The sequence below is a fragment of the Bos indicus x Bos taurus genome, chromosome 4, assembly GCF_003369695.1.
Source record: "Bos indicus x Bos taurus breed Angus x Brahman F1 hybrid chromosome 4, Bos_hybrid_MaternalHap_v2.0, whole genome shotgun sequence".
Lineage (NCBI taxonomy): Eukaryota > Metazoa > Chordata > Mammalia > Artiodactyla > Bovidae > Bos > Bos indicus x Bos taurus.
The window spans coordinates 40478215-40502673 of NC_040079.1; the positions used below are offsets into that span (position 1 = coordinate 40478215).

A 24459-nucleotide genomic window follows, 5' to 3' on the forward strand; every position below is an offset into this window, starting at 1 on the left:
CCATTAGACTCATAAAAGAAGGAATCTTGATCCTAATCCAATGTTGCCCATCCACAACCTGCTCCCAAGTTGTAGCTTTGGAGGAAAGACACAGAAAAGAATGGGGAAAGTCCTGTGTGTATTTTTTTTTTAATCAGTGAATCGCTGCCTCCCTCCTGTGCTGATAGAGAGTCCAAAGGTTCTACCCCTCTCTTGGAGCACCCCCAAGGCCCATCCAGGCCTGCATGACAGGAGTGCCCTTGTTCTGGGCACAGTGTACTTTCACAGACACTGACACTGTGGCTTGGTTAGTAAATATTTACAGGTGCCCCACCCTAATTTTAGGAAGGTCAAGTTTGCAATGGTGCCTTGGCAGGCAGGACTTCTGTTAGTCTTTATCAACTTGGGAAAGCACACTATAATTAAACACAATATTTGGAGAGTTTCACTGAAATCTCTGGAGTCTACAACTAGCCTTAGACTTTCAAAAATTAACTTACAGCCCCTGTCCCCCTTTTCTGGATACTCACCAAGTTCCTCTTTAAAGATAGGATCAAATGATGGAGGAAGAAAGAGACAATGTATTAGAAGGAAAAAAAAACTTCAGAACACTTCTTTTCCAACAAGCCAAGGGTGAATTTGTGATCACTTAATGGGGACATGAAGCCAATCCTGTCCTTTTGCCTCATTTAAGTATGAAATGAGAGTAATTAAAACTGTGATCCCTGAAGAAAAAAGTTCACCCAATAAGTTCCCCAAATTTCAAGGAGCTTTTGTTTTACTAGATGCTGTTAGTTTCATGTTAGTCACAGGGAAAAAAAAATGCCCACATGCACACGCACGACTAAATGTAGTCAGTTTGCTCAGCTGGTGCTGAAGTCACTACTGCCCACTAGGAGTGAGTTACTGTAATAATCCCCTTTTATTAATCATAGGCTGGAGGAAGCAGAAAGTGGGTGACATCATTAGGCAAAGGGCCGGCTAACTCATGCTCCAATTTACTCAGCTTTATTATAACATCTCTCAAGAGTCATATGAAAGCGATTACCAATTCACACTTTCCCCCTCTGAGCCACCATCCCTAACCTTCAAATTCAAACTCCCAGAGAAAAGCTTAGCTCTCAGGTGGAGGCATATAGGAGCCAAACCTCACCAAGGTTCCTTGTCCTAAAGAGGAAGGTCCTACTCAAAACAGCTTTTCCTGGTCTTAAGATGAAGATGGAGTTGGTCTCTAGAACCATCACATCCCAGTTAACTCTTGGTTTACTCTGGCCTCTGACTGGACAGGACAGCTCATCTTAAAGAGGACCAGAAGGATGTGGGTAGATGCGGCTCCCCAGGGTCTCATGATCACCAAGGACACAATCTCTGCACCCCAGGGATCTGAATTATGAAAAGCACCATTGGATTGATGTGCTCAAAGGCGGTAGGTAGTTAAGTTGTAGGCCCTGCAGCTAGACGGACTGGGTTGCCTTCAAGCTGCAGGATGCTGGGCAGATTCCATATTGCTAACTTAGCTCTCATTGAGTGCTAATAATACTAGCCTCTCCTTCATAGGATTGTTGCGAGGAATCAATGAGTTAATACCTGCAAGGCATAAAGAAAAATGCCTGGCACAGAGTTAATGTTACTCACTAGTATTACTTCTTTCTCTAAAAGGCTTTGCTGGCTGAACTGACCTCTCTGGAAACTGCTGTGTAGGGCTCTGAAAAGATGAGAAATGCGCTATGAAAAGGCATTAAGGCAAACTGGTCCGGCCAGCCCTGACTGCACATTTTGACCCCGTTACTGGCTTGACCATTACTAGTCAGTCTGCCTCTCTGTGGCCCAGTTTCCCTATCTCCTATTTATCAGATGAGGAACCTCTGACAGCTAAAAAATAACATATAACTTAAGTCAAAAGGAAACTGGTTTGAAGATGCTCAAGAGTTCAGACTTGAAACACTGTTGTTTCTTTAAAACATTTTGAACAAATTGTCAGGCTGGGCAGTGGGTGCCCTCTACCTCTGCATATTTGAAAAAGGAGCATGTCTGTAATATGTATACATCAGAAAAAAAAAGTTTTTATCAAGGCCAAGTTATACTTCATTCTCTTAAACTTGGGCCCTTGCAGAAGCAACTTTATAGGTATTTCCACTCCTGTCTTTACTTGAAGTCCCATCCTGACAGTGTTTTAAGGAGTCAAAATAAAGTTTACTTAGGCATGTGTGAGAGACAGAATGATAGACCAAAAGAAAAGTCTGCGGCTCTGTAATATTTAGATAGTGATGAAACTGACTCCGTGAAGCAAAGTGCAGTAATTACACAGGGCAGTTTATTACTTGGGTTCACCTTTGCTCAGCTTTAAATTACAAGCACTCTACTTGGTGAGAGGTTTGGCTCCCCAAAAGTATCAGCTGATGCAGGAAAGAGCTGCCAGACCATACTCCTCATGTAAAATAGTCATCCAATACATAGCAACTTCAGGATCTTCAAACTGGAATTCTCCCTTAGAGTGCAAAGCATGCCAGGATATCTGCTGCCCCCTAACTGATACCATGAATAATAGCAGGTACTTCTTAAGAAGCAAAGGAAGGTTCAGGTAATGAAGTTATGCTGTAGGTGTGAATTTGGTCATGTCCACAAATCTGCTTGTGGTTGGGAAGGCAAAGTCATGGCTGAGAGTCATGCTTTGCCCTAATGTTCTCTTACTGAGAAAAGACTCCTGATATCTAGCAGCTGCCAAGGTGGAACCAGAGCAAAAGGATGACAAGCACAAGTCAAAAACACTGGGTTCTATTGGAAACAAATCAGAAGAAACTTTCATGGGGGCATTCAAATAAACCTCTTTTATACAAATTTCTAGGAGACCCAGAAAAGGAATGTGGCTACCAAGGAAAGGGAGACACCTCAAGTTAGAATCCTTACTGACCTGGGCAGCGTCCCTGACCTACCTGGTAATCCAGCTGTTATGTGAGTGGGAAGAGGCTGAGGCGCCCTCTTCTGGTGCATCAGGACAGAAAGAAAGTTTATGAAGGTAGCAGTAAACCAAATAGCATCGGTTCTGGTTCTGAAAGTAACAGAGATTCTTTGTATAAAATGTGGAAAAAAATAGATGAATATAAAAGATGTAAACCATGGATAATCATCCCTCCCAGTAATAATCATTATTAAAATGCTGCTATATTACACATATATCTATATATTATACCTATATAATATATATACATATATACAAAAGAATATATACAAAAGTGATAAAGAATCTGCCTACCAATGCAGGAGACACAGGAGACTTGAGTTCTGTCCCTGGGTGGGGAAAGTCTCCTGGAAAAGGGAATGGCAACCCACTCCAATATTCTTGCCTGGAAAATCCCATGGACAGAGGAGCCTGGTGGTTACAGTCCAAGGGTTCACAAACAGTCAAACACGACTGAGCAACTGAGCACGCATGCATTCATATGAGTATGTGTAAAATAAAATTTCAATCAGCTTGTAAACATATATTGTGAGTATAATTTTGTATGATGATCCTTTCCATTTACTATTTTCATTGGTCCAATTAGTTCTTAAAAAATATTAATGCCTGGGAGGTAATCTAGCATAGAGATGTGCCTTTATTTTTAAACCAGTCTACTATTATTGTACATTGAAGTTTTTCACAGAATTTTGCAATTATTGTTACAGATATCTTTACATTTTTTAATGCATCTCTGATTATTTCCTTCAGATAAATTCCTAGAAGTTGAGTTATTGCCTCTAAAAGTATTGTGAGTTTGCAGCCTAGAATGATAAGCGGGAGCCCCTAAAACTGCAATCTGAAGTCTCACCCGTGGAATGGACACACTGCCCGGGTCTCTTTCCCAAATGGGACTCTGGATTGCTGTTACTTGGGACTTGCCAGTGCTGTTTTTAGTCTGGATGTTGGTCGGCCCAATTTGGTGATATGAGCAAATCTGAATCCAAGCAGTAAAAGTTGATCCAGACTCCAGTGACTTAAAAGGTTTGACTTAGTGGGCACACCCAAAATGTGGCCATCTGGGAGAAAAAGAAACACACAGGGGTGCTCAGGATAGAGATTATTCTTGGAAGCCTGAGTGTAATGTGGATTTTCATCCATGGCTCAATACTCAAGAATATGCTACAATTAAAAGAAAAATACAAAGAAAGTTATTAGGGAATTTTCAGCTGGTGAAACATGAGCCAGACCCAAATTCAGATTAACTTCACCTGCCCAGCAAATAAGGCCTGTTTTCTGAACTTTGCCTTTCTATGGACAAACTTTATCTGTCTGATAGATTACACAGGACTGGTTAAAAATATAGCTAAAGCCTTGAACACTAGTATTATGTGCCAATTTCATGTGTTACTTTTAATAACTTTTAATTTCATGTGTTAATAATTATACTGATTTACCGACAGACTATGGCAAAGCGATAGGGGGACTGCTATCTGGACCAGCTTCTTGCATTTGGGAACCTCACTTATTGGAGAACTCCACCAACTATTGTGAATGGACTATCTTCCCTAAATCCTATAGTATTTTTTAAAATAGCTCCTCAATTTGTATGTATTTTAACCAATGATTTAGAAACTATCTCCACCTATCAGTTGCTGCTGCTGCTAAGTCGCTTCAGTCGTGTCCGACTCTGTGCGACCCCATAGACGGCAGCCCACCAGGCTCCCCCGTCCCTGGGATTCTCCAGGCAAGAACACTGGAGTGGGTTGCCATTTCCTTCTCCAATGCATGGAAGTGAAAAGTGAAAGTGAAGTTGCTCAGTCGTGTCTGACTCTTCGCGACCCCATGGATTGCAGCCTACCAGGCTCCTCCATCCATGGGATTTTCCAGGCAAGAGTACTGGAGTGGTGTGCCATCGCCTTCTCAGACCTATCAGTTAGGAACCCCTTTTTCCAGATGCCTAACATGTGTTTGGGCTTCCCAGGTGGTGCTAGCAGTAAAGAACCCACCTGCTCAATCCCTGGGTCAAGAAGATCCCCTGGGAAAAGGAAATGACAACCCACTCTAGTATTCTTGCCTGGAGAATTCCACAGACAGAGGAGCCTGGTGGACTATCGTCCATGGGGTTACAAAGGGTCAGACATGACTGAAGCGACTTAGCACACACTCACAACACATTTGATCATTTATATTGGAAGGAGACCACCCAGGAAAACTCAGGTATTGTGGACTCAAATGTTATTTCCCAACTCTTTCTATTCCCAGTATTAGCCTCCCTTTAGAATGCTTATTTAAAACTGCAAGAAGCCAAGAGTTACCAAATTTCATACCCAAGCCTAACTGTACCTTAATAGAATATTCTGTTGTTACTACTGTTGCTGCAAATAAGTTAATAGATGTAGGAGTTGATGTACAAAAACATACTTCTCTTTCATGGTGAGATTTTTCTTTACTAAATCCCTTATTGTTCAAAAATTGTTTTCTACATTGTTTAACCCATTACTTGTTTCTTGGATCAATTATTTCTATTGACTATCTGGAATTGTTATTCAACATAGATTTAAGAAGACTGCTTTTGTTATTTTGCCTCATTCCTATGCTCTTCAGCCTAAACATTTCTGAGGCCAAGTTAGGGAAATTAAAATGGAGGAAGTCTTGTTCAAGTTTCAGAAGCTGGAGAGCAGGCCTCTGATCTTGCTTCTAAGCCGCCTGGACACTGCTTGATTCTGTGCAAAAATGTTAAAACCAGAGCTGCATTTTTGTGTGCAGACTGATGATGATATCTGTTTGCAGTCTGGAAGTATAAGTGGGAGCCCCTGAAACTACAATTTGAAGTCTCACCCAAGGAGTGGATACACTGCCCTGAACTCTCCCAAGTGGGACTCCAGATTGCTGTTACTCAGGACTTCACAGTGCTATTTTGAAGTCTGGAGATCCGTCAGCCTGATTTGAAAATGTATGTGCTATTACTTTTCTCTATGGTTTCCATTTCTCTCTTCTTTTAATGATTATATATTGAAATTAAGTCAGTTAATCCTCTATTAAATATTGAAGTTGTAAAAATGAATAAATAAAAGTATGGAAGTATTTCAGATCTTCATATACATTGCCAAATTGCTCCCCTGAAGGGCTTTACCTATTTACAACCAGTAGTGTAAGGGCATGACTCTTGGCTCATGATCTAGCCTGGAAGTTATCATAGTATTTCCCCCAGCCCAGATATGGTGTATGGCTTGTTTAAATCTGAATATAATTAATAATTAAAATTATTAATTAAAATGAAACATTTTATTATCCATTCACACAATTTTCTTTTGAGTAGCTCTTCATGTCCTTTGCCCATTGTTTATACTTTTTATTTATAAGAATTCGTATAGTTTTATATTTTAAATACAAAATAATTGCATTAAATTTATATGCACATAATTTAAAATATATTTTATTGTTGAGAATTCTTAATATTAAGAATCCTAACCTGTTGTCTGCTACAATTTATTTTAATTTTTATGTTTGTTCTTTATTGCTTGATTTTTTATAGTGTTTTGGACCAAAAAAGAATTTGCATTTTAACATAGACTAATCTAGGAATCTTTTACTTTATGGTAAACCTTCTTCTCCATCAGGAAATCAAATAGATATGTATTTATATTTTTCTCTAAGCTATTTTTTCATTTTACACTTTAACCCAGAATATTTGGAATATATTTTGTCATACAAAAGAAAAAAGAGCTCTAAGAGAAGACTCTTGAGAGTCCTGTGAACAAATATGGCTTCTATAACTAAAGCAAGCCACATCTGAGCACCAGAGAATTGATGCTAGAGAAGATTCTTGAGAGTTTCTTGGACAGCTAGGAGATCAAGCCAGTCAATCCTAAGGAATCAATCCTGAATATTCTTTGGAAGGATTGATGCTGAAGCTCCAATACTCTGACCACCTGATATGAAGAGCCTATTCATTGGAAAAGACCCCACTCGTTGGGAAAGACCCCAATCCTGAGAAAGACTGAGGGTAAGAGAAGAAGGGGGTGAAAGAGGATGAGTGATTGGATGGCATCACTGACTCAGTGGACTTGAGCTTGAGCAAACTCTGGGAGATAGTGAAGGACAGGGAAGCCTGGAGTGCTGCAGTCCCTGGGGTTACAAATAGTTGGAGACGACTTAGTGACTGAACACCAATTTTTCTTTTACGTCTTTGGGTTAAACTTCTAAAATAGTCCTAAGGATAGTCTTTAAAGCGCCCTTAGAAAGGACACTTTTTGTTCTGTGCCCTAAATAATTTGTTTTCTCCATCAACAATTTTTCTATTTGCTCACCTTTCATACCTTTGGTTTTCCTCATGCTATAACAGTTGCACCCTCACACTCAAGATGAACTATGTTAATTGCCATAGCTGGCATGTTAATTATCATGATTTTTTGATTATCATGATTTTGATTACATTTTTTGATTATCATGATTTATCATAATTATAGCCAAGGAATGATTTTCTTAGCTAGCGTCTAGATAGGTCTGTTTCTCTAAAAGCTTTCTCTTGCAATTCCTTTTTTTTCTTTTCTTTTTTTTAGAAATTTGATCCTGCTTTTTTGATGCCTGCACTTTATTTATTTACCATGCCCCACGAGGTATGGAATCTTAGTTCCCTGACCAGGGAAGCACAGAGTCTTAACCACTAGACCACGAGGGAAATCCTCCTCCCCCTAATTCTTGATGGTTGGAGACACAAACACATGGTTTTGTTGACTTTAGTTCTGTTTCTTAAGCCCTAGTGCCTAGAACAGTGCCTGGAACATACTTAGGACCTAAAAACTAAAAAACCATCATCGTTGAAGGAATTTCTCTGTTGTAGTTGACAAGATTGTTTATGGAATCTAAAGAAAGCTTCTAATGAAACATAGGCACTAACCTAACCTTTCAAGCTGATTTTTTTTTTTTGCTTGTTTTTATGATAGCAACTTCTGAAAATTAAATCAAAAATAGAAAGAATAATCTGATAATTAGTGCACTCTGCATTCAGAAAATAAGAACCCTGACTCCATTTGTATTAGTGAGATTCTGATTGTCATGACAATCACACTAAATCTTAGTTTCTCTAAATAGAGAGGCCATAAATCTTATCAAATGCTTGTTTCCCAAGGCTTTTGGGGAATTTAAGTAAATATTTTAAGAGCTATTTTAATCACTTTAGAAACAATATGTTTTACAAATACTCATCACCAGCCTTTATTCATAATTTCACCATAATTGTACTTATAACTCCTGATGATACCATAGCACATATCAGAGGATGACTTTCTGGATTGTCATATGTGGATAAAAACTTGATTGAATCAAATTCTCTGGCATTTATTTCTTATTCTTAACACTTGATTGATGTTCTTTCTTCTAGCAAATAGCCTTCTATTTGCTACTAGAGAGATCTGATACTTGTTTGATTTATTTTGTTGCTCTCAAAGTTAGCTTGTCCTATCTTTTTATTATTATGGATGCTCACTAACTCTGTTTTATTTTGTTTTTATTTATCTTCATAATTCAAAACCTCATTATAATGATATGACAGATTTTTTTTTAATTAACATTTCCTGAAGTCTGTTTTGTGCTTTTCACCCTACACACTGATATTTCTTTTAGCTTAGAAAGTTTTCTTATAATTAGTCTGGTTTCCTCTCCAGGGACAACTTTAATTCTTAGCTAGGATTTTCACTTTATGAACCACATATCTTTCTTCTCTCAGTGTTCATATCATGGTGTTTTGTTTTTTTTTTTCTCTCTGGAAGAGATACTGCAGGGTATCACACTCATAAGTGTTAAAGTTTATTCACTATTAATCTTATTTTGTATAGTCTCTAGCACATACTTTAATTCTGTTATTGCAATTTTCATTTCTTTACAAGACTTTTTTATCTCTCTTAGTTATTTTTTCATCCTTTCTTTCTAAGTTATTCTATTGTCTTTTATCACATAGCACTCTCTTTTCAGGCTACTTTTTCTTAGGCTGCTTTATAATGCCACATTTCAAATATGTTCTCCAATTAGTAAATAGTTTTAGGAAGAATACTTTTTCCTTGAATGTTATTCATGGACACTTTTCTTTTTCAACTGTATAGTTCTTACTTTGGTGTTTTCTTTTTCCTTTTCCTCTTGCATTGCAAAGAAAACTATCACATTTTATGTTTGCAATTGGACAGGATATGTGAATTCTTCAGCTCTATTCTCTGACTTCTGTGATGTGGTTAAGTACCCTGGAAGGAGAGTTAATAGTGATTCCTAGAATCTGGCATGAATTCTTATTCTTTAAAAAAATTTATTTTGTATTGGGATATAACCAATTATCAATGCTATGATAGTTTCAGGTGAACAGCAGAGGGACTCAGCCATACATATGCATGTATCCACTCTCCCCCAAACTCCCCTCCCATCCAGGCTACCACATAACACTGAGCAGAGTTCCATGTGCTTTAATGTAGGTCCTTGTTGGTTATTCATTTTAAATATAACAGTGTGTACACAACCATCCCAAACTCCCTAACCATCCCTTTCCCCTATCCTTCCCCCCAGCAACTGTAAGTTTATTCTCTAAGTTTGTGAGTCTCTTTCAGTTTTATATAAGTTCATTTGTATCATTTATTTTTAGATTCCACATATAAGGTATATACGATATTTCTCCTTTTCTGTCTGACTGACTCAGTATGACTCTTCTTAGAACTGATTCTATGATATTCTGTACCAATAGGATATGTGAAAACCTACAATTCCCAAGACGCCTTTATAGAGGTACTTCCACTTCTAACCAGGAGAGATTTACCAGTTCAGTTCAGTCACTCAGTCACGTCTGACTCTTTGCAACCCCATGGACTGCAGCACTCCAGGCTTCCCTGTCCTTCAGTATCTCCCAGAGCTTGCTCAAACTCATATCCATTGAGTCAGTGATGCCATCCAACTATCTCATCTTCTGTCATCCCCTTCTCCTCCCACCTTCAATCTTTCCCAGTATCTGGGTCTTTTCTAATGAGTCAGTTCTTTGCATCAGGTGGCCAAAATATTGGAGCTTTGCTATCATTCCTTCCAATGAATATTCAGGACTGATTTCCTTTAGGGATTTCTTTAAGATACACTTGAAAGAATAATGCCACTCCTGCTCCCACAGTGTAGAGTCTTCAGGTATGATGACACAGATCAGTAATCTAAGCAACAGATTTTAAAAATGTGACCTCCTGAGCTCCTTGCTCTTCAAGATCATGGAGTAGAAAAATGTGCACTCATCTTCTCCTGAGAGAACTCCAAAATTGCAACTAACCATTGAACAGCCATCGACAGGAGAAGGTTAGTTCTCACCCCAAAAGTACCCCATGTCAAGGGCAAAGAAGAAGCCCCAGTAAGAGTGGTAGGAGAGGCAAAATCATGTTTAGAATCAAACCCCAGAGATGCTAGGAGAGCTCAAACAAAACCTTGTGTGCACCAAGACCCAGGTACCCCATAAGAGACTGATCCACATCTGCTTTTGAGTGTGTGAGTGTCTCCTGCAGAGGCATGGATCAGCAGTGGCTTGCTATGTGGCATGGTCCATTAGCCTCCTCTTTGGAAGAGGTCGCAATTAGCCCCACCATAGAGCCACCAAGCAGATGACCCACAAACTGGAGAACAATTATACCAAAGAATTTCTTGCACTGTTACAAAAGTTCTAGGGCCCACATCAGATTTCCCAACCTGGGAATTCAGCAAAGGGACTGAGAACGCCCAGGGAATTTGACTTTGAAGACCAATGGGATTTGGTTATAGAATTTCCAGACTGGGGAAACAAACTCTTGGAGGGCACAAATAAAACCTTGTGAGCACCAGGACCCAGGAGAAAAGAACAATGACTCCATAAGAGACTGAACCAGACTTGCTTGTAAGTGTCCAGGAGTCCCTGGTGGAGGTGTGGGTCGACAGTAGCCTGCTGTGGGGTCAGGGGCACTGAATACAATAGTCCTGGGAGTTGCCTGGTAAAAGTCCTTTTGAAGGAGGTCACCATAACTGGAATGTGTGAATTTAATTCAGATGACCATTATATCTACTACTGCGGGCAGGAATCCCTCAGAAGAAATAGAGTGGCCATCATGGTCAACAAAAGAGTCCAAAAGGCAGTACTTTGATGCAATTTCAAAAATGACAGAATGATCTCTGTTCGTTTCCAAGGCAAACCATGCAATATCACAGTAATCCAAGTTTATGCCCCAACCAGTAATACTGAAGAAGCTGAAGTTGAATGGTTCTATGAAGACCTACAAGACCTTTTAGAACTAACACCCGAAAAAGATGTCCTTTTCATTATAGGGGACTGGAATGCAAAAGTAGGAAGTCAAGAAACACCTGGAGTAACAGGCAAATTTGGCCTTGGAATATGGAATGAAGCAGGGCAAAGACTAAGAGAGTTTTGCCAAGAAAATGCACTGGTCATAGCAAACACCCTCTTCCAACAACACAAGAGAAGACTCTACACATGGACATCACCAGATGGTCAACACCAAAATCAGATTGATTATATTCTTTGCAGCCAAAGATGGAGAAGCTCTATACAGTCAGCAAAAACAAGACCTGGAGCTGACTGTGGCTGAGACCATGAACTCCTTATTGCCAAGTTCAGACTTAAATTGAAGAAAGTAGAGAAAACCACTAGACCATTCAGGTATGACCTAAATCAAATCCCTTATGATTATACAGTGCAAGTGAGAAATAGATTTAAGGGCCTAGATCTGATAGATAGAGTGCCTAATGAACTATGGAATGAGGTTCGTGACATTGTACAGGAGACAGGGATCAAGACCATCCCCATGGAAAAGAAATGCAAAAAAGCACAATGGCTGTCTGAGGAGGCCTTACAAATAGCTGTGAAAAGAAGAGAAGCAAAAAGCAAAGGAGAAAAGGAAAGATATAAACATCTGAATGCAGAGTTCCAAAGAATAGCAAGAAGAGATAAGAAAGCCTTCTTCAGTGATCAATGCAAAGAAATAGAGGAAAACAACAGAATGGGAAAGACAAGAGATCTCTTCAAGAAAATTAGAGATACCAAGGGAACATTTCAGACAAAGATGGGCTCGATAAAGGACAGAAATGGTATGGACCTAACAGAAGCAGAAGATATTAAGAAGAGGTGGCAAGAATACACAGAAAAACTGTACAAAAAAGATCTTCATGATCCAGATAATCATGATGGTGTGATCACTGACCTAGAACCAGACATCCTGGAATGTAAAGTCAAGTGGGCCTTAGAAAGCATCACTATGAACAAAGCTAGTGGAGGTGATGGAATTCCAGTTGAGCCATTCCAAATCCTGAAAGATGATGCTGTGAAAGTGCTGCACTCAATATGCCAGCAAATTTGGAAAATTCAGCAGTGGCCACAGGACTGGAAAAAGTCAGTTTTCATTCCAATCCCAAAGAAAGGCAATGCCAAAGAATGCTCAAACTACCGCACAATTGCACTCATCTCACACACTAGTAAAGTGATGCTCAAAATTCTCCAAGCCAGGCTTCAGCAATACGTGAACCCTGAACTTCCATATGTTCAAGCTGGTTTTAGAAAAGGCAGAGGAACCAGATATCAAATTGCCAACATCCAATGGATCATGGAAAAAGCAAGAGAGTTCCAGAAAAGCATCTATTTCTGCTTTATTGACTATGCCAAAGCCTTTGACTGTGTGGATCACAATAAACTGTGGAAAACTCTGAAAGAGATGGGAATACCAGACCACCTAATCTGCCTCTTGAGAAATTTGTATGCAGGTCAGAAAGCAACAGTTAGAACTGGACATGGAACAACAGACTGGTTCCAAATAGGAAAAGGAGTTCGTCAAGGCTGTATATTGTCACCCTGTTTATTTAACTTCTATGCAGAGTACATCATGAGAAACGCTTGACTGGAAGAAACACAAACTGGAATCAAGATTGCCGGGAGAAATATCAATAACCTCAGATATGCAGATGACACCACCCTTATGGCAGAAAGTGAAGAGGAACTCAAAAGCCTCCTGATGAAAGTGAAAGTGGAGAGTGAAAAAATTGGCTTAAAGCTCAACATTCAGAGAACAAAGATCATGGCATCTGGTCCCATCACTTCATGGCAAATAGATGGGGAAACAGTGGAAACAGTGTCAGACTTTATTTTGGGGGGCTCCAAAATCACTGCAGATGGTGACTGCAGCCATGAAATTAAAAGACGCTTACTCCTTGGAAGGAAAGTTATGACCAACCTAGATAGCATATTCAAAAGCAGAGACATTACTTTGCCAACAAAGGTCCGTCTAGTCAAGGCTATGGTTTTTCCTGTGGTCATGTATGGATGTGAGAGTTGGACTGTGAAGAAGGCTGAGCGCCGAAGAATTGATGCTTTTGAACTGTGGTGTTGGAGAAGACTCTTGAGAGTCCCTTGGACTGCAAGGAGATCCAACCAGTCCATTCTAAAGGAGATCAGCCCTGGGATTTCTTTGGAAGGACTGATGCTAAAGCTGAAACTCCAGTACTTTGGCCACCTCATGCGAAGAGTTGACTCCTTGGAAAAGACTCTGATGCTGCGAGGGATTGGGGGCAGGAGGAGAAGGGGACGACAGAGGATGAGATGGCTGGATGGCATCACTGACTCAATGGACACGAGTCTCAGTGAACTCTGGGAGTTGGTGATGGACAGGGAGGCCTGGCATGCTGCGATTCATGGGGTCGCAAAGAGTCAGACACGACTGAGCGACTGATCTGATCTGATCTGACCATAACTGCCATTACCCCTACCATGATTTGGCCTCAGGGAAAACCACAGGGACCGAACACAGCCCCACCCATCAACAGAAAATTAGATTGAAGATTTAGTGAGCATGGCTCTGCCCATCAGAACAAGACTCAGCCAGTCCTTCCCATCAGGAAGCTTCTGAAAGCCTCTTATCCTTATCCATCAGAGGGCAGACAGAATGAAAACCATAATTACAGAAACTAACTAAACTGATCACATGGATCACACAGCCTTGTCTAACTCGATGAAACTATGAGCCACGCCATGTAGGGCCACCCAAGATGGATGGGTCATGGTGGAGAGTTCTGACAAAACATGGTCCACTGGAGAAGGGAATGGAAAACCACTTCAGTATCCGTGCCTTGAGAACCCCATGATCAGTAAGAAAAGGCAAAAAGATATGTCACTGAAAGATGAACTCCCCAGGTCGGTAGGTGCCCAATATGCTACTGGAGAAGAGTGGAGAAAAAAACTTCAGAAAAAATGAAGAGGAGAGGCTGAACTTTACCAAGGGAGTCACTGTTTTCAGGATTCACTGTGTCAATATCTGTCCCCTTGTTTTCTAGAAGTGACAGTCCCAAGATTGATGCAGACAGGTGAAAGGGACAGAAAAGGAGAGGAACGAAGGGAAGAAAGCAATATTCTAGCCCCACTGGAAAATGAAAATGAGGGTGCTCAGTTGACTAGCCAGGAGCCAAACATTGGAGAGGAATAAATGTTTTCCTTTTTTCTGTATATTGCTTTATTTCATGGGTCAGTGCACAGGTTGGCCAATCAAGCCTCAGCGAAATCAGAGTTAATGAAACTCTCCCCCAGATTCTTGGTTTGGTTGTCTTTCAGTATCGAAGGTAACCAAAAAGTGAACCAGGAGCATGTTTTTTCCTGTGAAACAATGAATCAATTCAACTGTGTTTTTATTTTCCATCCGTGAAGAGGTTCTAAAGTAAAGCGGATTCCCTGTATTCATGCCATTTTCTGTTAACTGGCCTGTTTCTGTTCACAATGACTCAGGAGATTGTCACAACTCAGTGGCTAGTCCCAATCACAATTTTCTCTATCAAATACCTGAGAGGAAATATTTGTCAGATTAGTAATGTTTTAAAACATGGCAACAAGTTAAATGACACGTACAATTCTAAGTATCCTAATTATTAGCATTGCCATTAATGATCACAATAGTAACTGATGTTTCTGTGTTCATAGCCAGCCTGAGACATGGTTTTCTGAGCAGGAGGCATCTCAGAGTTTGTCAGCTTGCCATGGAGCCTCAGATTCAGCCAGCAGGGTCTTCATGAGTCATGAGTTCCACTGCAGCCAAGGCTGCCCAAAATGCAACTCTTCTCCAGACATTTTCACAGGAACTGGGGGTGCCTCAGCATTTGGAAAGCTACCGCGTACCCTGTCCACACTCAATAAATGCTGCTTAATAATGACAATGGGGGTGTGTGTTCCATCTCCCTTTTCTCCTGAACGCCTCTATTTAGGAAGCCACAGATGTTTCCCCAAGTAATTTATTCCATGGCTTGACTGGCTGCACAGTCAAAGGAAATTTTTCCAACCGTATCCTTGAATGTTTCCATTTTCTTTGTGAGTCTCTTGTCTTGTACATGTACCCGCACCGTGATGGTGGTTAAGCAGTCATGCTGGGAGGACCCTGCTTCAAATGACTTGTTTCCAGGTAACCAAGTCCAAGAACATGTTCCTGGATCCTAGGTATAAGTTGAGTTTGGTTTGCATCCATTCATTATGGAAAAAAAAAATTGTTTTCCACTTACTATTTTTTTTCCTAAATTTTGGGAATTATGCTAAGACGTAAGACTGCGAATCCAGAGGGTTGGATCCAGAGACTTTCCGACTCTGTGGTTGCACAGTGGCTGAGTTTGCTGCTAGTAACAAAGAAGTCCACAAGAGAATGAGCTGGCTTTCCAAAGTCACCCTTCTGCCGAGAGAAGGCTCTTCAAAGATGCCCAGTATAGTGGCACATGTTCGTGCACATGAGCCCATGTAGAGGGATTTGAGTGTGTGTGCACTTAGGTGTGAGTAAATGCAACATATAAGCAAAGCACGTTTTAGTAGTGAAGTCGGTCAGTTGTGTCCCACTCTTTGTGACCCCATGGACTGTAGCCCACCAGTCTCCTTGGTCCATGGGATTTTCCAGGCATGAAATACTGGAGTGGGTTGTCATTTCCTTCTCCAGGGGATCTTCCCAACCCAGGGATTGAACCCAGGTCTCCTGCATTGTAGGCAGATGCTTTAATGCAACATATAAGCAAAGCACGTTTTAGGTGGACATTAAAGTCAATCAATTAGGATCTATTATCCAGCAGTTTCTATGCTTTCTTTGCCAGCATGAGTTCTTCCTCTTACAGCATAATAGGATCAGCCTTGTGGGATGTCTGAATTCCAAAATGATTTACCTTGGACATGACCTGGAAAGCCTTCCCTTTCCAAGGTAACTCTCCTAGTGGCAGGTAATATAGGCTAAAAGAAATTCACTCTTACATTTTAGGAATTTTTTAAGTAACTCCTCAACAGGAAAACATCCTTGATATTAAAATTAATTAAATTCCTACTGATATCCATTAACTGGGCTTCCCAGCTGGCTCAGTGGTAAAGGACCCACCTGCCAATACAGTAGATGTAAGAGACTCCAGTTCAATCCCTGGGTAGGGAAGATCCCATGGAGGAGAGCACAGTAATCCACTCCAGTTTTCTTGCTTGGAGAATCCCATAGACAGAAGAGCCTGGCAAGCTACAGTCCATAGGGTTGCAAAGAGTGAAGTTACTGAAGTGACTTAGCATGCACACACATCCATTAACTAGTGAGGTGGATGTGGGAACAGAGACTCAAAGAAAGCAGGTAAGCTCCTCTGCTTATGGTTGAGATGAGTGCCCTGAACAGGTTACTGTGTGTTCACGGAAACAGTGCTTTTCTAGACAGAGAGACCAGAACTTTCTTTAAAAAGTTAGCTGAAGCCTGAAAACTAACACATAAGTAAAATTTTCCCTGTAATAAAATCTTTTTTTTTCATTTATGAAAGACTATTTAATCCAACTCATAATCAAAGAAAGAGAAAATTCAATAAAATGAGAAAGTTATCTAATAAAATTTGTCAATTTTTATTTTATTTTTTATTGATGTATAGTCTATCTACAGTAATATGATATAAATCATAGGTCTACAATCTAGTAATTCATGATTTTAAAAGTTATGGTCCATTTACAGTTATTCTAAAACACTGGCTATGTTCCTTGTGCTGCATGATACATCCTTGAAAATCTTGAGATTGCAGTAATAAATAAAAAATGGTGCATTGAATGTGGTTAAGGCTTAGAATTTTTCCAAATCATGGGCAACATGGAGGACCTAGTGTGAGTTTTACACCAATCCTTCCCCTGTCACCACCACTCTGAGGAAGTGAGTGGGTCCTACTGTTGTCCTCATTTCATGAATGAGTAAACTAGGCTTTGGGAGGCTTCAGTGAATTACTTCTGGTAATACAGCTCTTAAGTAAAATATCAGGAAGTAGTAAACAAGCAACCTAAATGCCCACTGACGGTTATTGTTGTTCAGTTACTCAGTCATGTCCGACTCTTTGTGACCTCATGGATGCAGCACCCTGTCCTTCCCTGTTTCCCAGAGTTTGTTGAAACTGATGTCCATTGAGTCAATAATGGCATCCAACCATCTCATCCTCTGCTGCTGCTTTCTCCTCATGCCCTCAATCTTTCCCAGCATCAGGGTCTTTTCCAGTGAGTTGGATCTTTGCATCAGGTGACCAAAGGATTGGAGCTTCAGCTTCAGCATTGGTCATTCCAATGAATATTCAGGGTTGATTTCCTTTAGGATTGACTGGCTTGATTTCCTTGTAGTCAAAGTGAACCTCAAGAGTCCTCTCCAGCACCACACTGCGAAAGTATCAATTCTTTGGCACTCAGCTTTCTTTGTGGTACAACTCTCACATCCGTACATCACTACTGGAAAAATCATAGCTTTGACTATAGGGACCTTTGTCACCAAAGAAATGTGTCTACTTTTTAATACACTGTCTAGATTTCTCATAGCTTTTCTTCCAAGGAGAAAGTGTCTGTTAATTTCATGGCTGCAGTCATCATCTGCAGTGACTTTGGAGCCCAAGAAAATAAAATCTGTCATTGTTTCCATTTTTCCCCATCTATTTGCCATGAAGTGATGGAACCGGATGCCATGGTCTTAGTTTTTTTTACGTTAAATTTTAAGCCAGCTTCTTCACTTTCCTATTTCACCTTCATCAAGAGGCTCTTTAGTTCCTCTTCATTTTCTGCCATTACTGTGGTATCATCTGCATATCTGAGGTTATTGATATTTCTCCCAGCAATATCTTAATTCCAGCTTGCAATTCATCCAGCCTGGCATTTCCAATGATGTACTCTGTACATAAGTTAAATAAACAGGGTGAAAATATACAGGTTTGACTTACTCCTTTGAAATGGATAAAGATGATGTGGTACATATATATATATATATATGTGGTGGAATATTACTCAGCCATTAAAAAGAATGAAATAGTGCCATTTGCAGCAATCTGGATGGATCTAGAGATTGTCACACTGAGTGAAGTAAGTCAGATAGAGAAAAACAAATACCATATGATATCACTTATATGTGGAATCTAAAAAAAATGATACAAATGAAACACTCTAAATTTTTAAAAAATTAAAATGTAGTCTTATTTTCATCACTGCCCTTCTTAAAACCCCAATAAATTGATGTTATGAATGATCTGGAAGACTCAATCTACAATGTTCCTGGTGAAACCAGGCTCAAGGACCTGATGAGCAACAGTTGCTGGGTCCTCTTCTCTCTGCCTGTGCCCTTGATCCTAGTGGGCTTTCTCTTGCTCACATTATATTGGCTATGAATTTTTGGATCCATTCCAAACAGGCAGCCACCTCTGCCCTACTCCTCTGAATGTTGAGAACAGCCTGATTCTCCTTTTGGTATTTCGGACATCCCTCTAATCATTTATGAGCGTAGTTGCTCTTGCAGCATGACCATCTCCTAGAACTTCACATTGCAGTTCCATCTCAGTTGGACTTGGTTGAGAAGGAACTCCAGCCTCATGCCAGCAGAAAAGCCTCATTTTTGCTTCATGCCCAGGAACAGAAATATTTCAGACGATATAGTAAAGCCAGAGGTAAAAATGGTCTTCCAAGTAATTTACTCCATCAATTTATTGGGATTTGGAGAATGGTAGTGGCAACCCACTCCAGTACTCTTGCCTGGAAAATCCCATGGACAGAGGAGCCTGGTAGGCTGCAGTCCATGGGGTCCTGAAAAGTCAGACACGACTGAGCGACTTCCCTTTCACTTTTCACTTTCATGCATTAGAGAAGGAAATGGCAACCCACTCCAGTGTTCTTGCCTGAAGAATTCCAGGGCTGGCGGAGCCTGGTGGGCTGCTGTCTATGGGGTTGCACAGAGTCGGACACGACTGAAGCGACTTAGCAGCAGCAGCAGCAGCAGTGATGAAAATAAAGGGTGGCAGTCCCCTGACATTTATGCTGCTCAGAAATGATCCCTGGTTTCATTGGTACTATTGTTTTGCCTAAAGTTTTACTTTCCTTTCAGGTTCAAAGGATTAATTAAAAAAGAAAGAAAGAAAGAAAGAAAACCATTCATTACACACAATAAACAATTTTAATACTTAATAGAGAATGGGTGGTGGTGCTAGTTGCTCAGTCATGTCTGACTCTGTGACCCTACCAACTGCAGCCTACCAGGCTCCCCTGTCTGTGGGATTCTCCAGGCAAGAATACTGGAGTGGGTTGCCATTCCCTTCTCCAGAGGATCTTCCTCACCCAGTGATCGAACATGGGTCTTCTGCATTGCAGGCAAATTCCTTACCATATGAGCTACAGGAAGGCCCTTAACAGAGGATTAATTGACTTAATTTCAATATACAGTCATTAAAAGAAGAGAGAAATAGAAACAACAGAAATAAGTAACCACATATACCTCATTAAATTAGGCCAACCAATATCCACACTTAAAAACAGTGCTGGGAAGTCCTGAATAACAGCAATCTGGAGTTCCAATTGGGAAAGAGTCCCATGCAGTGTATCTATTTTATGAGTGAGTTTGCAAATTGCAATTCTGGGGGCTCCCTGTTATAATTCCAGGCCACAAACTGTATCACCATCAGTTTGAACACAAAACTGAAGGTCTGGTTTTACTTTAACATTTTTACAATGCTGTTTGTTTTATGTTGTGAGTCATAGGATTTCATTAAACTCCCAGGTGTGGTTGACCAGACCTCCAGGGGCTCAAGAATTCCAGGGCCCACTACCTTTCTTATCTAAAGTGCTACCTGACTAGCTGTGTTTACAGTCAGGCGTTGAATCTGGGCAGTGTCCAGGCAGGCCAGAAGAAAGGTCAGAGGCCTGCTTTCCTGCTCCTGAAGCCTGAACAAGAGTTCCTCCATTTTAATTTCCCTAACAGTTACCATCCACATGAAGAGAAGGGAAGAAAGACCATCACGTTAGTCATGGACAAAACCATCTTGAACTAAGAGGCTCCCTGAAACATAAAGGACAGAAAATACCTCATAAAGGGTATCTTCTACATCTTCCTGGAAGGAAATTATCCAATGCCAAGGGCAACAATAGCCAGGACATGAAAGCAACTTAAATCTCCATAAACAGAAGAATGTATAAAGAAGATGTGGCACATACATACAGCGGAATATTACTCAGCAAATTAAAAGGAATAAAACTGTGCCATTTGTAAAGACATAGAGTTAAAGACTGTCATACAAAGTGAAGTAAGTCAGAAAGAGAAAAACAAATATCGTACATGTATTAATGCATGTATGTGGAATTATAAAAATGGCAGAGATGAACCTGTTTGTGAAGCAGAAAGAGATATAGACAAGAGAACAAACAAATGAACACCAAGGAGGGAAGGGGAAGTGGGATGAATTGAGAGATCGGGATTGAAATATACACACTGCTATGTATAAAATAGACAACTAATGAGAGCCTACTCTATAGCGCACTGAACTCTACTGAATGCTCTGTGGTGACCTAAATGGGAAGAAAATCCAAAAAAGAGGGGATATATGTATAGCTACGGCTTATTCACTTCTGCTGTACAGCAGAAAATGACACAACATACTAAAACAGCTATACTCCATTAGTTTTTTAACGTAATTGTGTGAACTTTACAATTTGACCATGAAGAGTTCTAGAAGCAACACTGCACTTTTCTTCCCTCTCTCACCATCACCACTTAGTAAGGCTAGAGGAATAGCAAGGGAGCAGTTTTCCCCCATAATCTATATTAGGGAGTGCCACGCATTTTCAGTCGCTAGTTACAAGGATTCAATTAAATTCCGTAGGTGTAGGAGATCCTGCTTGAGAATGTAATACGTGCTCCTAAGTGCTTTGAACAAACAGCAAATGTATTCAAAGAGGAGGGTTTTCAAACTGTGTAGTAGCTAATGGAAGTATATTTAGTTGGACAGAAAAATCTGTTGTTTGAAATTTTACTGTGCTTTCAAGTTACTCTGAAACCTACAAGCTAGTGAGTCTGTATACACAGTTACATGCAAACAGAGCTTGAGAGGAATCCACAGACACTGCCCAGCACCTACTTAAGACCTGCTGCTATCACCTCAGTGGGATACTGAACCTTGAACTCTGATTTTCCTTCATGTTCGCCTTATATTCCAGGGCAAGCTGGGATTTCCTCCTGCCACAGGGGTCAGTGCTGACTGATCCAGCCAAACATGGTCATTCTTTCCTGGACTGCTGATTTGCCAAAAAGATGGACCCAATGCACAATTCTGGCCAGTAAGTAAAGTCTGGAACTTCTGGAAAAGTTTTCCTTTCCCCTAAGAAAATGGAAATATCAAAAATACATATTTTCTTGTCTCTAAGTGTCACTCAGATGTGATACTGGGTACAGTCACCTTGTGACCTTGAGGAAGAAAAAGCCAAGACTGTTGCCGGACAGCTGACATCATTGATCTACTGAATCAACTTTCCTGGGATTAGCCAGTACCCAGACATCCTGTGAAATAAGATCATACACATCTTTAAGTCACTTTCAGTTCTGTCTTTTGTTATTTGCAGCTGAATGTGTCCTAAGTGACACAAAAGTCATTCCCAGAGGCACAGAATCTTGATATTATTTGTTTGGGTTGGAGAAAGAGTAACTCAGACTCTCAGAGAAGATGTGGCTTGTTGTTGTCCAGTTGCTAAATCGTGTCTAACTCTCTGCAATCCCATGGACTGAAGCACGCCAGGCTTCCCTGTCCTTCACTGTCTCCCAGAGTTTTCTCAAACTCACGGCTATTGAGTTGGTAATGCCATCTCATCAACCATCTCATCCTCTTTCGTCCCCTTCTCCTCCTGCCTTCAATCTTACCCAGCATCAGGGTCTTTTCTGGTGAGTCAGCTCTTCACAGCAGGTGGCCAAAGTATTGGAGCTTCAGCTTCAGTATCAGTCCTTCCAGTGAATATTCAGGGTTGATTTGCTTTAGGGCTGACTGGTTTGTTTTCCTTGCTGTCCAAAGGACTCTGGAGAGTCTCCAACACCATAGTTTGAAAGCCTCAATTCTTCAGCACTCAGATGAGGCTTGCCTTTGTTATAGAAACAAGATTGCTCACAGGACTATGTGTTTTCCACTCTACTATGCTGTCATATAGGGAATTGCTTGCTTATTTAAATTCACTGGAATTTAATTTCATTTGAATGATTTTCTTATTATGATTTTGATGTTATTTTAAATAAAATATTTAGCTTGCCTAACCAGGGAATGGGAAATCCTTAGCCAGAGGGTTAGAAACTAGATTCAAACTAGTATAATTTATTGCCTACCACTATAAATCAAGCAAATGTCAGAAAACTGAGAAAAAAGAATGAAAAATGAGACAGCTACCTCCTGACCTGTCAGCAATATCTGACAAGGCTAGACATGCCCAACAGTTAGAACCAAGCCATAAAAACACATTATATATTTAACCCCATGGTCTTAAAGTTGTTTGATTTTCATTATTGATGAGTGCACACCCTCCAGGTCTTAAATTCTAAATCCGTTATCTTGTACTGCCACTGTATTAGGAGAAAGGGAAAGTACTTTTAAAAATATCTCCATTTTGCATAGCTTCACGAGACTTTTGCCCCACTGGCATTTGCATCCCAAGCATAAGGGAATTAACACATTTAAAACACAACTGAAGAGCCCCAGAGTGAAGGTACTCCAGAGGAGACAAGACTGAGTTTATGAGTGCTGTGAGGGCTGTGTGCCTGGTGAGGGTGGGGGCAGATAAAGGGGAGTTGTTTAAACAGTAAAGCTGCAGAGTCTAGCAACAAGTGCTTTACAAAATCTGTTATAAATAAGTCATAAACTCATAACATATTCTTTATAATGCCAGATCCACTGTCTCTGCCAAAAAGACTTTTTTGGAGTGAATTCTCACTTCCTGTTAGCAGCCTGAACTCTACCTAAGAAGCTAATTTGTATTGATGGATCACCACCGTTTCAGGAGGCTGGGAGTGGTTCCATTCACTTCCTGCAAATAACCCTCATTCCGACATAGGATGTGTAAAGCCAAACCAAAAGGTCCTCTGTGTTTGGAAAAGCTGCTATGTTTGGATCATGGCAGGCTTCTGTGGCAAAGAAGAGAGCTGGAGAATCATTTGACCCCAGGGTCTAACTCCTCCAGGAGAATCTTTGATGAAATGCTGACAGCTACGTTACCACTGTTCACATCTTCCACTGTGCATTCTGCCAAATTGGCAACCAGAGCCACACAAAGTTAGTCTTCTGCTTGGAAAATAGTCCCCCCTCAAGTATTCACAATACTTGCATTTTCATAACTCTCTAGAGCACAAGGTCTTCTGGAAACTTCCCTAAGAAGCTCCGTGGGCCGTGCACAGTAGGCTGCAACCTCAGTCTTAGAGACCTCACTGATTGGTCATACAGAATTGCCAATAGGAGGTTTCTCGGGTTTTAAAGTCACTTCTCTCTAATCAGCTCTTTCTCAGATTATTCCATGGAAGGATATTTCTCCCGTAGTCCACCAGATGATTTCCAGACATCTTTAAAACCTCTCTCAAAGTCACATGAGAATGAAAATGGAACTGAGAATCAGGGGTCCAAGGCAGACATGAATTTTGAAAGCTCATCCTGTTTCTTAGACAAGAGGATTTCCTTTCTACTTTCAGTATGTGCTGAGTGGAAATGAAAGAAGCCTGTCTGGGGAGGCACGTCCTCATTTAGTCACTTCTAAGATCTCATCTCATTTTAGTGACGTATGCAAGCATGACTGGTATTTGTCTTATTAAATCAGAATTTCTTTTTTTCATTTAAATATGAGCTTTAATTAGATAAAACAACCATTGCTGTGAAAATGATGGTATGCATTTCTTTGAGCTTTGAGTGCCCTCTACTGGAACAAGAGAAAGTAAAAAAAGCACAGAGGTCTTGGTAGGGCTTTGTTTTAACAACTAAAATGGAATTATTACTGGGAAAAGTAAGAATAACTGGGAGAACTCAACCTATCTCATTCACAGTGATCTGATCATCATCTGAAATTTTTCTAAAAATGGTTTATTTAATGGAGCTCATGGTGCACATGTTGCGGGTTTTACATTTACAAAAGGAATTCTGAAAGATATTGACAAGAAGCACTTTGTTAGCTTGTGAACGTCAACATTTTAGGAATCAGTGAACTAAAATGGACTGGAATGGGTGAATTTAACTCAGATGACGATTATATCAACTACTGTGGGCAA

General features: G+C 40.3%; 1 long non-coding RNA gene across 1 annotated transcript in view; it reads left to right on the top strand.

Moving 5' to 3' along the window:
* The window catches only part of LOC113891311, a 75916-nt gene that overhangs the window by 15109 nt on the left and 36348 nt on the right, over window positions 1–24459 (top strand). Inside the window, exon 2 of the long non-coding RNA XR_003510721.1 lies at window positions 21390–21509. This is a non-coding gene — a long non-coding RNA (uncharacterized LOC113891311). The remainder of the gene's footprint in view (window positions 1–21389; window positions 21510–24459) is intronic.